We start from the raw sequence: 16,098 nt of genomic DNA, 5'->3' as shown, positions 1-16,098 counted from the left end.
TATCTATAGAGTTTTAGGAGTCCGAGCTCATTTTGAGAATCATTGCAATGAACGAGCCCGGAGCACGGGACCTGAAGGGGAGAGTGTTGGCTCTGAACTGGCGCTGAGCTCAGTGGCTTTGCACTGTCCCGGAGCAGTCATCCCCAGCACCGCTGACACCAGCCTGGAGATGTGATCACGCCTCCTGAGCACAGAATTGTTACCGCCCAGAAGGAGGCCATTTGGCCCACCCAACTTTCATTTACTTAATTTTATATTGTCAAATCGCTCCCCGCTCCCCTGCGCGCTATTCCGATGGATTCTATGAAATAATTAATCAATGCTCTCTTGAACAGCTAGATTAAATCTGCCTCCACCACTCCACACCCTAACCCTGGCATTCCGTCCCCTCACTACTTGCTGTGTGAGAAAGGTTTTTTTTTGCAGATCACTTCACATCAATGCCCTTTCATTCCTTTTTTATTGATTCTTTTACGAGCGGGAACACTTTTCCCCATCTACTTTATGATTTTGAAAACCTCGGTTCAATCTCTTCTTTAAACTTCCTCTCTCCAAGGAGAACGGTCCTAACGTCTTCACCTTATCCTCATAGCTGTAGTTTCTCAATCCTGGGTCCACGCTTGTAAAGTATGTACCAAAACAGAAGTTGCTGGAAAAGCTCTGCAGGTCTGGCAGCGTTTGTGGCTCGGGTCCGGTGACGTTTTCCTCTGGAAGTCTGTGAATGCTAGGATTTGCCTCGTGAACTGGATATGGGAATGAGAAAGTGATAGATTACAATGTGAAGAAATGGCTGTTGGAGTGTTCATCTCAGGAATCTCGCCAAGCGTTCTGCCTCTCGGGAGAGTTTTAATTCCCACTTGACCTGTCGCTGTTCCGGGAGAGATTTCACAGCTTCCGGGATTTCCCCCTCCATCGCAATTGTCAACCAAATGATTCATTGGCCCTCCCCTCTATTTTGAACATCACCAATGAGCTCTGCAGGGAACCCAGTAACGGTGAACTCCCACAGTGAAGAGAAATGTATTTTTCTGGCATGATCAGAGCACGGGGAATAAGGAGTTCTGTCTTCCTGACAAATGTCGAGCTCTAGTTCTAAATCACATTGAGGTTCAATCCTGATCTGTTGTAGGGCCAGGGTCCCTCACATTCAAAAAGCATCATCAAGTACAATTATCTTTAATAGATTTACAATTTCTCAAAGGATTTGACCCGGAGAAATTTACCAGAAACGTTGCTCACTCAAATAAGTTACGTGTAGATTTTTAATCTACAATGACGTGGGTGAATGTCAATAATTTATTGGATTTGGTGGCACTGTCACTCTGTTGAATCGAGGTTCCTGAGGCTGGAGGGAGGGACAAATTCCCGACAAAAACATCCGGAGAATCTAAAACAACGTCGGCATTTGTATTGCACCTTTGACCTAATGCAACGCTCCAAGACGCTTAGCAAGAGCATTATCAAACAAAATAAACCAAACAAGGAGAGGAACAAAAATCTGAGGGAAAAAAATACAAGTTTCTTTCCAGAAACATCTCGAAGGAAGAGAAAATGGAAGAATGAAGAAAAGAAAGAGAAAAAAAATGTTTTGTGTGGGGAATTCCAGAGTTTCACAGCTCCGTGGTCAATGTTGGAAAGATTCAAAGCAGAGATATTGAAGAGGCTGGAGTTAGAGCAATGCAGAAATCACTCCACTTCAGGCTTCTTCACAGCTTTTATAGGAAATTGTAATTCCTTTGCCAATAGTCCAAAGGGAATCTGTAACAGCAAAGCAATTCACCAGTGACATGTTAAATCCCAGTGATTCCCTCTCAAATGGATGAGGTTGTCAGTGGATCAAGTATCAGCTGGTGGCAGAGGGGCAGGTAGGATGGAGTGGAAGACCTGGCTACCTCTGCAATGTCTGCTGTGGGGTGTGGGTGTGGTTCCATCCTGGGTGAGGAGGGAACATTTGGACCAGGATCCAATCCCATGCTCCCTACCCAACCCTCCCCAGTCATTCTGACTTCAGTCCTCAGGACCAATGGCTGGAGTGATGGAGTGCAGCTGCGTGCCTCTCCAGCAGACCCTGAGGGTGCTGCACTTGGTTGTCTGTGACTCTGCTGGCCTGTCCATGGAAGAATCATAGAATACCTACAGTGTGGAAACAGGCCCTTTGTCCCAACAGGTCCACACCAACCATAGAACATAGAACAATACAGCGCAGAACAGGTCCTTCAGCCCTCAGTGTTGTGCCAACCTCAGCTTATCCCCCTACACTATCCCAAAATCATCCACCAGCTTATCTAAGGACTGTTTACATCTCCCTAATGTGGCTGAGTTGACTACCTTAGCAGGTAGGGCATTCCACGCCCTTACCACTCTCTGTGTAAAGAACTTGCCTCTGACATCAGTCTTAAATCTATCAACTCTCAATTTGTAGTTATGCCTTCTCGTACAAACAAAGAGGGCATAACTACTCTCCGAAGAGTCACCCACCCAGACCTATTTCCTCTACGCTTATATTTATCCCTGACTAATGCACCAAACCTATGGTCAATTTAGGTCAGCCAATTCACCCTAACCTCCACATCTTTGGACTGTGGGAGGAAACCGGGGCACCCAGAGGAAACCTACACAGACATGGAGAGAATGTACAAATTCCACACAGACTGAGGCTGTAATTGAACCCAGGTCCCTGGTGCAGTGAGGCATCAGTGCTAACCACTGACCAATGTACCGCCCTCAAGGAGGCAGATGGACAGTCACGTAACTCACTGTAGCACGGCAGTTTCTGGGCAATGAGGGCCATTCTGTTCCACATCCCTGTCTGCTCCTCCTGTTCCTCCCTGTGCATGTGTTGATAGCGCAGCATCCTCTCTTGCTTGGGCATTGCCTCTGGCAGTCCTTCAAGTGCCAATACCCTCAGGTATATCTTCCTTGGTCAGCTGCAGACCTGTCACAGTGAGATGCTCACCAGGACATGGTCCCACACTATATCTATGGGGGCTCCCACTAGTGGTGTCAATATTTGAACTGCCTGGGAAGCTGTAAGAGGCACTCTTACCAATGCTTCCTCTGAGATCTCTGTGCTCTCATCCTCAGACCTTGAAGGTGGTGCTTCTGGTGGAGTTGGGCATTTCTCTGCAGATGTCAAGAGCAGGCCAGGAGAACCAAGATCTGGACAATGATTGTGCCTGGGCTGACAAGTGGAAAGTAACATTAGTGTCACACAAATGCCAGGCAATGACCATCTCCAGTAAGAGACAATCTAAGCTCTATTCTCTGACACTCAATGGTGTTACCATCACTGAATCCCCAACTATCAACATCCTGGCTGTTATCATTGAGCAGAAATTCAACTGGGCTCATCACATAAACTCAATGGCTACAAAAGCAGGTCAAAAGACTAGGAATACTACAGTGAGTAACTCACCTCCACTGTCCCCAAAGCCTGTCCACCACCTATAAGGTACCAGTCAGGAGTGTGACGGAATACTCACCACTTGCCTGGATGGGTGCAGCTTGAACAAAATTCAAGAAGCTTGATACTACCCAGCATAAAGCAGCGCTTGAGTGGTACCAATCCCTCCACCATTGATGCTCAGTAGCTGCAGCATGTGCTAGCTACAAAATGTTCTGCCGAAATTTACCAAAGACTTTCAGACAGCACCTTCCAAACCCAGGTCCACTTCCATCTGGAAGGACAATGGTAGCAGATACATGGGAACCATCACCTGCAAGATCCCTTCCAAGCCATTCACCATCTTCACATGGAAATATTCTATTCCTTCAGTGTCACTGGGTCAAAACCATGGAATTCCCTCCCTTTGGGCATTGTAGGTCAATATACACACACATGGAATGTAACATTTCAAGAAGACAGCTCACCAGCATCTTCTCAAGGGCAACTAGAGTTGGGCAATATATGCTAGCCCAGCCAGTGATGTCCACATCCCATGATTGGATAACAAAAAAAAACTGTAAGACAAAACAGAAGGCAATGGTTAGCAGTAGTGTACAATGAAGGAGACTGACAGCAGGGTAACTTGCAGTTGAATTAACAGTGACACTTGTTTGTTTGGTGGGAGGTGGATGTTTCTGCCTCAGGTTTGGTTCCAAAACCCTACAATAACAAAGACCAGACTAGACCTGTCCAGCCTTTCACTAACAATGTACTCATTGTAGCAAAAAAGTTCAATTCTTGATGATGTGAAGAACATGTCAAGCAACAAATCCAATTATCCGCAATCTAACATGTACATTCATGTCTTGGGACAGAAGAACAAGCCTGTACTGTACTTTTCTACAGAAAGAACTACTATGTATAGGCAAATAACATCACTCCATTTTTGGAGAATAATTAGTATCACCCATCTAGACATTAATAGAACATAGAACAAAGAACAGTACAGTACAGGATCGCACAGGCTCTTCAGCCCATGATCTTATGCTGAGCATTAATCTTAATCTAAGATCAACCTAACCTACACACCCCTCAATTTACTGCTGTCCAAGTGCTTGTCCAGCAGTTACTTAAATGTCCCTAATGTCTCTGACTCTACCACCATCGCCGGCAGTACATTCCACGCACCCACCACTCTTTGCATAAAGAACCTACTTCTGACCTCCTCCCTATACCTTCCTCCAATTCCCATAAAATTATGTGATAGCTATTTCTGCACTGGGAAAGAAGTCTCTGGCTATCTCCTCTGTCTATGCCTCTCATTACCTTGTACACCTCTATCACATCACCTCTCTTCCTTCTTCTCTCCAGGGTGAAAAGCCTGAGCTCACTCAACCCCTCCTCGTAAGACATGCCCTCCAATCCAGACAGCATCGTGATAAATCTCCTCTGCACTCTCTCTAAAGCATCTACATCCTTCCTATAATGAGGCAACCAGAATTGGACACAATATTCCAAGTGTGGTCTAATCAGGGTTTTCTAGAGCTGCAGCAAAATCTCACTGCTCTTAAACTCAATCCCTCTGAAAATGAAAGCCAAAACACCATATGTCTTCTTAAAACACTATCAACTTGGGTGGAAACTTGGAGGGATCTATGTTCGTGAACCCCAAGATCCCGCAGTTCCTCCACACTGCCAAGAATCCAGTTTTTAACCCTTTAACCATTCAAATTCGACCTTCCAAAATGAATCACTTCACATTTATCCAGGTTGAACTCCATCTGCCACTTCTCAGCCCAGCACTGCATCCTATCAATGTCTTGTTGTAGCCTGCAACAGCCCTCGACACTATCTACATCACCACCGATCTTTGTGTCATCTGCAAACTTACCAACCCACCCTACCATGTCTTCATCCACATCATTTGTAAAATTACAAAATGCAGAGGCCCAAGGACAGATCCCTGTGGGATACCACTGGTCACCAACATCCAGGCGGAATATTTTCCATCCACTATCACTCTCTGTCTTCTTTCAGCCAGCCAATTCTGTATCCAAAGACAGCTACATTTCTCTGTATCCCATACCTCCTAACCTTCTGAATGAGCCTACTGTGGGGAACCTAATCAAATGCCTTACAGAAATCACTAGACAACACATCCACTGCTCGGCCTTCATCAACTTGTCTCAGCACCTTCTTAAAGAACTCAATAAAGTTTGTGAGCTGCCCCTCACAAAGCCATACTGACTACCTTTAATCAAACTATGTTTTTCCAAATCATCACCATCCCATTTCTCAGAATCATTTCCAATATCTCGTTTACCACAGACATAATTCTGACTGGTCTGTAATTCCCTTTCTTGAACAGAGGAACAACATTCGCTTCCCTCCAACCATCCAGTACTACTCCATGGAGAGCTAAATGCGCAGCAATCTCATTCGTTGCTTCCTGCAGTACCCTTGGATGTGACAGAGAAGGAAAGTGAATCCAATTTCTCCATGGATTCCTGCAGTTCCATCAATGCAGCCCTTTCATGGGCTGCCAGATCACTTGAATCTCTGATCTAATCCAAGCCAGAAGAGAACAGGTAAAATCAGTAATTTTACTTCAAGTGTTTATGTAATGTATCATAGACTTTCCTGATCTAACTATTGGAGTAGATGAATTAAGACAAAAACTTAGAGAGGTAAGGGATAAAACGATGTTGAGATAAGAGGTCCTCCAGCACAGAAGTGACTTTTAGAGATTGAGAAGAAGAGTCCTTCATGGTAATCTCAGTCCGTGCAGGAATTGAACCCACACCATTGACATCACTCACCAGCCGACTGAACTAACCAACTCCCAATGAATGGTGAGCTGGTGTACGGAGTGTAAAATGGGAAGTTTGAGGTCCTTAACTTTGGTTATAAGGACAGGAAAGCAAAATATGTTTTCAAATGTTGCCATCCAAACATACATGGATATTTGCACAGAAAATTAACATGCAGTTGCAAGAATCAATTAGGAAGGCAAATGGGAACTGGATGACAAGAATAATGAAGTCATGTTGCACATGTTAAGGTGTTTTGTGAGACCGCATCTGGACTATTGTTTGCAGTTTCGATTTTCATATTTTATGAAGTATTTATTTGCTTTAGAGACTGCACAGCAAAGGGTCATGAATTAGACCTGGAGATGAGGGAATAGTTCTGTTATGGCAGGCTGAATAAATTGGGTTGTATTCTCTAGAGATTAAAACAATGATATGGGAGGTAATGCTGCAGCTGTACAGGACATTGGCTAGGCCACCATTGGAATATTGTGTGCAATTCTGGTCTCCTTCCTATCGGAAATATATTGTGAATCTTGAAAGGGTTCAGAAAAGATTTACAAGGATGTTGCCAGGGTTGGAGGATTTGAGCTATAGGGAAAGGCTGAACAATCTGGGGCTGTTTCCCTGGAGTGTCGGAGGCTGAGGGGTGACCTTATAGAGGTTTACAAAATTATGAGGGGCATGGATAGGATAAATAGGCAAAGTCTTTTCCCTGGGGTCGGGGAGTCCAGAACTAGAGGGCATAGGTTTAGGGTGAGAGGGTAAAGACATAAAAGAGACCTCAGGGGCAACTTTGTCGTGCAGAGGGTGGTATGTGTATGGAATGAGCTGCCAGAGGAAGTGGTGGAGGCTGGTACAATTGCAACATTTAAGAGGCATTCGGATGGGTATATGAATAGGAAGGGTTTGGAGGGATAGTACATAGAACATAGAACAAAACAGCACAGAACAGGCCCTTCGGCCCACAATGTTGTGCCGAACATTTGTCCTAGCTTAAGCACCTATCCATGTACCTATCCAATTGCCGCTTAAAGGTCACCAATGATTCTGACTCTGCTATTCCCACAGGCAGCATATTCCATGCCCCATCACTGTCTGGGTAAAGAACCTACCCCTGACATCCCCCCTATACCTTTCACCCTTCACCTTAAATTTATGCCCCCTTGTAACGCTCTGTTGTACCCAGGGAAAAAGTCTCTGACTGTCTACTCTATCTATTCCCCTGATCATCATATAAACCTCTATCAAGTCACCCCTCATCCTTCGCCGTTCCAATGAGAAAAGGACTAGCACTCTCAACCTATCCTCGTACGACCTATTCTCCATTCCAGGCAACATCCTGATAAATCTCCTCTGCACCTCTACAAAGCTTCCACGTCTTTCCTAGAACTGCACACAGTACTCCAAATGTTGTCTTACCAAGGTCCTGTAGAGCTGCAACATCACCTCACGACTCTTGAATTCAATCTCTCTGCTAATGAACGCTAATACACCATAGGCCTTCTTACAAGCTCTATCCACCTGAGTGGCAACTTTCAAACAGCTATGAACATAGACCCCAAGATCCCTCTGCTCCTCCACCTTACTAAGAACCCTACCGTTAAACCTGTATTCCACATTCTTATTTGTCCTTCCAAAATGGACAACCTCACACTTAACAAGATTGAATTCCATCTGCCACTCCTCAGCCCAGCTCTGCATCATATCTAAGTCCCTTTGCAGCTGACAACAGCCCCCCTCACTATCCACAACTCCACCAATCTTAGTATCATTTGAAAATTTACTGACGAACCCTTCGACTCCCTCTTCCAAGTCATTAATAAAAATTACAAACAGCAGAGGACCCAGAACTGATCCCTGCGGAACTCCACTTGTAACTGGCCTCCAGGCTGAATATTTACCATCTACCACCACTTGCTGACTTCGACCGGTGAGCCAGTTCTCTATCCAACTGGCCAAATTTCCCACTATCCCATGCCTCCTGACTTTCCGCCTAAGCCTACCATGGGGAACCTTATCAAATGCCTTACTAAAATCCATGTACACTATATCCACTGCTCTACCCTCATCCATATGCTTGGTCACCTCCTCAAAGAATTCAATAAGACTAGTAAGGCAAGACCTACCCCTCACAAATCCGTGCTGGCTGTCCCTAATCAAGCGGTGTCTTTCCAGATACTCATAAATCCTATCCCTCAGTACCCTTTCCATTACTTTGCCTACCACCGAAGTAAGACTAACTGGCCTGTAATTCCCGGGGTTATCCCTATTCCCTTTTTTGAACAGGGGCACAACATTTGCCACTCTCCAGTCCTCGGTACCACCCCCGTTGACAGTGAAGACGAAGAGATCATTGCCAACGGCTCTGCAATTTCCTCTCTTGCTTCCCACATAATCCTAGGATATATCCCGTCAGGCCCGGGGGACTTGTCTATCCTCAAGTTTTTCAAAATGCCCAACACATCTTCCTTCCTGACAAGTATCTCCTCTAGCTTACCAGTCCATTTCATACTCTCCTCTTCAACAATACGGTCCCTCTCATTTGTAAATACTGAAGGAAAGTACTCATTCAAGACCTCTCCTATCTCTTCCGACTCAATACACAATCTCCCACTACTGTCCATGATTGGACCTATCCTCGTTCTCGTCATTCTCATGTTTCTCACATACGCATAAAAGGCCTTGGGGTTATCCTTGATCCTATCCGCTGAAGGATTTTTCATGCCCTCTCTTAGCTCTCCTAATCTCTTTCTTCAGCTCCCTCCTGGCTATCCTGTATCCCTTCAACGCTCTGTCTGAACCTTGTTTCCTCAACCTTATGCAAGCCTCCTTCTTCCTCCTTACAAGACATTCAACCTCCCTCGTCAACCAAGGTTCCCTCACACGACCATTTCTTTCCTGCCTGACAGGTACATACATATCAAGGACACGTTGTATTTGCTCCTTGAAAAAGTTCCACATTTCAATGACATCCTTCCCTGACAGCTTATGCTCCCAACTTATGCTCCTCAGATCCTGTCTTGCAGCATCATAATTTCCCTTCCCCCAATTGTAAAACTTACCCTGTTGCACGCACCTATCTCTCTCCATAACCAAGATGAAAGTCACAGAATTGTGGTCACCATCACCAAAATGCTCACCCACTAACAAGCCCATCACTTGTCCCGGTTCGTTACCGAGTACCAAATCCAATATGGCCTCCCCTCTGGTCGGACAATCTACATACTGAGTTAGAAAAGCTTCCTGGACACACTGCACAAACACTGCCCCGTCCAATCTACTTGATCTAAAGAGCTTCCAATCAATATTTGGGAAGTTGAAATCGCCCATGACTACTACCCTGTGGCTTCTGCACCTTTCCAAAATCTGTTTCTCCACATCTCTGCTGCTATTGGGGGGCCTATAGTAAACACCCAACAAGGTGACTGCACCTTTCCTATTTCTGACTTCAGCCCATACTACCTCCAAAGGCAGATCCCCCTCAAACTTCCTTTCTGCAGCCATTATACCATTTCTAATTAGCAATGCCACCCCCCCCTCCTTTTTTACCACCCTCCCTAATCTTACTGAAACATCTGTAACCAGGAACCTCCAACAACCATTCCTGTCCCTCTTCTATCCACGTTTCCGTGATGGCCACAACATTGTAGTCCCAGGTACCAATCCACGCCTTAAGTTCACCCACCTTATTTCTGATACTTCTTGCCTTGAAGTATACACACTTGAGCCCATCTCTGTGTCCACAAGTATTCCCTGTCAGTGCTATCTTCTCCACAGCCTCCCTACATTCTTGGACATCTTGAAAAACAGCCAACCTACTTGCTCATCATATGAGGAACAGTTGAGGACACAGGGTTTAGAGTTTAGAAGGATGAGGGGCAAATTCTCAATAAAACGTATTATTTACCTCCTTAAATAATTCTAACAGATTTGTCAGGCATGACTTTCCCTTGATAAAGCTGTGCTGATGGAAAAAAAAGCTTCACAAACTTGTGTCTCATCCTTGTGTAGGAGCTATGCCACATTGTGCAATTTTAGTATAAGTTGGGGTTGGTGTAAGAGAATTGTTTCATACTATCAACAGGAAGGAGGTTACAGACTTTACATTAAAAATTAAATTAGATACCCTACAGTGTGGAAACAGGCCCTTCAGCCCAACCATCCACACAGACCCTCTGAAGAGTAACTCACCCAGACCCATTTGCCTCTGACTAATGCACCTAACACTATAGGTAATTTAGCATGGCCAATTCACCTGACCTGCACATCATTGGACTGTGGGAAGAAACCGGAGCACTCAGAGGAAACCCACACAGATACAGGGAGAATGTACAAACCACACAGTCACCCAAGGCTGGAATCAAACCCAGGTCCCTGGCACTGTTAGGTAGCAGTGCTAACCACTGAGCCACCATCCAATGTAGGAATGCTTTTCATTCCTATCATCACTGAAGAAAATTCAAAAGGTAATTTTCAGCAATTTATCAGGAGAAACAGATAGTGAGAACAAGAAGGAGCAATATAACTCGAGCTCATAAGTCCAAGTGCAATATTTCAAATTTTAATCTGTCAAAGCAGAATTATTTGTATCAGAGACAAAGACTAATTCAGCAGCAGTTCTGTAAAAACGTCTAATTCATCAGTAAGACAACAGAGGTTGAATGAAGATGTCCAAACTAACCAACACATTGAATAAGGATTGTACGTTCTTGATTCAGATGTTTCAGTGGACTGAGAGGAATATTTTGCTTGAACAAAATGAGAATTAGCTGCATCACTACCATGGATATCAGATCAAGTTCCATCCAGTTGGCAGGTACTTATATAGGCTCTCAGGTTCAGCACAGAAAGGAGGATCAGGGTGCTTATGATGCAGAGGTATTGCTCCTATCTTTGGGACAGGAGCCCTGTGTTCAAGTCCCAACCGCTCCAGAGGCGCTTAGTAACATCCCTGAACAAATTGATTAGAACAATATCTACTGAAACAACCATTGAACTGGCAAGAAACAAGGACAAAGTTTGGTTTGGGGTCCTGTAGTGCAGTTCTAGTATGTCCCTACCTCTGGCCAGGAAAGCAGTGTTCAAGATGTGTGTGGTAATATCTCTGAGAAGGTTGATTACAAAATATTTACAGATTATAAGGGTTTTCAAAGATTCAGCAACAATGGCACTAGCACCAAACACAAGTCACCACAGATAGAACCACAACACATGACACTAATCACTGTATTAAAATACAGATTTCACAACCTTTGGTTTTAGGAGATGGAACAACTAGAATGGGAACGTTTCTCTGTAATAACTGTTGAATGTAATGTTAATGCAATGGTAGTGCCATCTTATGCAATGTACTTGGTTCTTCAATAGTCAACAGAATTATTCTTTATTATCATTAAGTTGTTTTCCTTAATGTGCACAATTAATTGATGCACTTCGTAAAACAGATACACAAGATGTGAATAAAGATAGGGGAATTGGGAGGCTGAGTCCACAGAGCCACCCAGTGGCTGGAGACTGCAACTATGATGTGGCAGTTGATCACGTGAAATTTAATGGAAAATGTTGACTTTGCAATTTTCCATAACAAATACCTACAGAACCAAAAGCTGCTGCAATGCAAGGTATAATTTATTGACAAGAAGCAACGTGAAAGAATGTAAATTATACAGCAGTGAATTCCCATGGAATTTCACACTGGAACTTAATGTTCAGATGAACAGGATGGATTAAGGCATATTAACACTTATAAAGTCTGTAAGAATTACAGCTAAATATCAGGATTTGGAGTAACTTGGGAACCAGACTGGCGGAGTTGATTTTGGGCACAGAAGCTTCTCTGCATGGTAATTTTAAAGCGTGGAAATCTCAATAGAGGCTCCAAACACCACCACTGGTAAGTGTGGGTACTACAAACAGCAAGTTAATTAGGCCATTCCCAGTTCCCATTGGAAAGAAATTCATACATTCATGTAATAGCTTGAAGAAAAACAAAATTAGAGGCGCAATATGAGCACTTGTACTTAAAACAATATCAGTAAAAACTGTCCATAGCATAGTTGATGTTTCATAGAAAAATTACTGTTTATGTATAAATGATGAGAAACATTACAGAACTAGCCAGATAACTTGGATGTAGAGTTGCATTAAAAATCTGAAGGAACTCTGAGTGAATCTTGAACAGGCATAAAATAAGACATAAGAGAAGTAGGCCATTCAGTCCCATTGAGTCTGCTCCATCATTCCATCAGACCATGGCTGTTCTGATAACCCACCATATGTGGGATCAGTCGAGTGAACTTTCTATAGACCTCAGAATCTGAGGGTTCTAAAAAGAGGACTACCTGTTCACCCACCAGCTGGAAAATTGAATTAGAATAACTAGGTGGCTTTTTTGAGAGTCATGAATGTGATGGGCCAAAGGTGCTTTTTCTGCACTGTAGATCTTTATGACTCTTATTTCTGCAGCTATATCGTCAGGTCCAGGAGACATGCCGCCTTTAGTTTCTCTTCTACTTTTATTCTAGTGATAGTTATAATATTTATACACTTTTAAGTACAATCCAATTCTCTGTATTACTTTTTTTTTCAAGTTCCTGTCTCTAGACAGTATTGGGGAAATCAAGACGAATTACTGGAAATAATTTGATTATTAGAATTAACTAATTAGTTTATTGTCAGTAGAAGTACTTGGCTGTATATCATTTGTAACTATCCAGTCTAATCATATATCTTCCTTAAAAGTTTTGAATATTTAACAAAGCAAAAGGTTGTGCAATAACCCCCTATATAAGGCATTTCAAAATTGACTGACAGATTCACAAGTGACCTTTTATCAGGGCAACAGTCATCTAATTTATTTAATATTTTATATTTCTAAATGTTAGACTTTATATGTTAGCTTTTATCCTAAACTCATTAAAACTCACTGCTCTGCCCAAAACATTTAAAACTTCTGGGCAAATCCTCCCACATCCAGTTATTAGAATTCTCAAGAGAGCTTTAACACAAACATTTGATTTAAAATTTGCATTCTTACATTCAAATCCCTCCATGACCTGTTCCTTCTTTATCTCTGTAATCTCATCTAGCCTTAAACCCTTTCAAAGGTCTGTGCTCCTCCCACCTGAGCTTTCAATCACTTCACTGTTGGTGCTTTGCCTTTCATTGCATAAACCCCAAGATTAGGAACTCCCTGCCTACACCTTTCTGCTTTTCTAACCCACCTAATTACAAGAATAAGATGCTACAGACATGTGATCAATTATAAGTCAAGAAAGAAGAAAGGTCCCTGGACTCAAAATGTGTTCCCTCTGCAGAAGATGCCTGACCTTCTGAGTTCCTCCAGCAATTTCTATTTTTGTTTGTAAAGAAAGGAACTAATTTAAGAAACTTGCTATCAGAATCGATGCATTGGTAAGTGATGAACATAAGAATCAGGAGGAGTAAGACATTTGGCTTTTTGAGCCTGTTCCACCATTCAATAAGATTGTGGCTCAGATAACTCAGGCTAACAAACCACTGAAACTGCACACAAGCAGCTAGCAACCTGGATGTCGGTTTGCTCACAGAGCTGGAAGGTTCGTTTTCAGATGTTTCATCACCATACTAGGTAATATCTTCAGTAAGCCTCTGAAAGAAGCACTGGGAGTGGAGCCTGCTTTCTATTTATATGTTTGAGTTTCCTTCCATCATTTCCTATGGTGATGTCATTTCCTGTTCTTTTTCTCCAGGGGTGCTAAATGGGATTCAAGTCAATGTGTTTGTTGTTCCAGTTGGAATGCCATGCTTCTAGGAATTCTCGTGCGTGTCTCTGTTTGGCTTGTCCTAGGATGGATGTGTTGTCCCAGTCAAAGTGGTGTCTTTCCTCATCTGTATGTAAGGATACTAGTGAGAATGGGTTTGTGGCTAGTTGATGTTCATGTATCCTGGTCATCACCTACATCACCAACCCAAGGAAACTCAAACATATAAACAGAAAGCGGACGTCACCACCAGTGCTTCACTCGGAGGCTCACTGAAGATGTTACCTGTTATGGTGATGAAACATCTGAAAATGAACCTTGCAGCTCAGCGAGCAAACCAACACCCAGAACCTCAACCTGAGCCACAAGTCTTCTCAACATTTGTTAAGACGAGCAACTACCAGAGACCTCATTAAGGTGGGAGGCACCAATACAGATGTTCCCTCCAACTCTTTCTGATTGTATGACGATCTTTGGTAATAGCTGAAAATGTGTTGCTGGAAAAGCGCAGCAGGTCAGGCAACATCTAAGGAACAGGAGATTCGACATTTCAGGCATAAGCCCTTCTTCAGGAATTTCTTGAAGAAGGGCTTATTCCCGAAACGTCGAATCTCCTGTTCCTTGGATGCTGCCTGACCTGCTGCGTTTTTCCAGCAACACATTTTCAGCTCTGATCTCCAGCATCTGCAGACCTCACTTTCTCCTCAAAGATCTTTGGTAATAATCAGAAACAAAAATAGAAGTTGTTGGAAAATCTCAGAATGTCTGGCAGCATCTGTGAAAAGAAATCAAGTTAACATTTTGGGTCCTTCCTTAGAATTGATGGTAGCGCGGAAAATGTCGGCTTATGTGTAAATAAACTGATATTTTCCTAGCTACCACCAATTCCGAGGAAGGGTTATTGGACCTGAAAACTTTGATTTCTCTTCACAGATGCTGCCAAATCTGCTGAGCTTTTCCAACCCCCAACTTGTTTTTGTTTCTGATTCACAGCATTTGCAGTTCTTTTAGTTTTTATTGGTAATAATCATTTCTCACAATCTAAATTCTCATGTCACAAGGTGCCTGTGCTAAGAATTTGTCCACATGTTCTTGCATATATGGGTGTACATGTGGTCCCCTTTTAAACTGATTCAATTTTAAATAACCAGAAATGAAGCTTTAATCCTAAAATGATTAGTAAGTTTATTGTAAAACGCTAGGAGACAGTGAGGTCTGCAGATGCTGGAGATCAGAGTTGAGAGTGTGTTGCTGGTCAGGCAGCATCTGAGGAGCAGGAAAAAAAAATCGACATTTCAGGCTGGAGCCCTTCATCAAGAATGAGGCTGGGAGCTTGGGGATGGGGCTGGGGCTGGGGAGAAGGTGGTTGAGAGTGCAATAGGTGAATGGGGGTAGGGGGGGCAAGGTGATAGGTCAGAGAGGAGGATGGAACAGATAGGTGGGAAGGAAGATTGGCAGGTAGGATAGGTCATTAGGGTGATGCTGAGCTGGAAGTTTGGAACTCGGGTAAGGTGGGGAGAGGGGAAATGAGGAAACTGGTGAAATCCACATTGATGCCTGGGGCTGAAGGGTCCCGAGGCAGAAGATAAGGCATTCTTCCTCCAGGCGTCAGGTGGTGAGGGAGTGGCAGTGGAGGAGACCCAGGACCTTAGTGTCCTCGGCAGAGCGAGAGGGGGAGTTGAACTGTTCGGCCACGTGGTGGTGGGGTTGATTGGTGCAGGTGTCCCAGCGATGTTCTCTAAAGCACTTTGTGAGGAGGTGTCCAGTCCCCAATGTAGAGGAGACTGCCTCGGGAGCAACGGGTACAATAAATGACGAGTGGAACACATATTGCAAAACACTGCTTACTACTAACTAAATATCTGCAAGGATGAAATGCAGATAAGGATAATCAAAACTTATAAGGCTGACATTTCAGTTCCTTAGGATAGTGCTGCAAACCTGCACCTTGCGGCTGGAGAGCGGATTGTCTGGAGTGAAGGGTTGGAGTTGAAAATGAACTGTGACTGCATCTATGGTCAAATAGTCTTGAGTTTTTATTTGTGGGTGGACACAGCAGGTTAAGCAAGTGACTAGCACCAATTTCTACCCGTACTTCTTCAATGACCTCAGTTGTATTTTCATCCAAAAGTAGTAATTTATTTTGTTTAAATACTTG

The sequence above is a fragment of the Hemiscyllium ocellatum genome, chromosome 26, assembly GCF_020745735.1.
Source record: "Hemiscyllium ocellatum isolate sHemOce1 chromosome 26, sHemOce1.pat.X.cur, whole genome shotgun sequence".
NCBI lineage: Eukaryota > Metazoa > Chordata > Chondrichthyes > Orectolobiformes > Hemiscylliidae > Hemiscyllium > Hemiscyllium ocellatum.
This window is presented reverse-complemented; position numbering follows the sequence as displayed.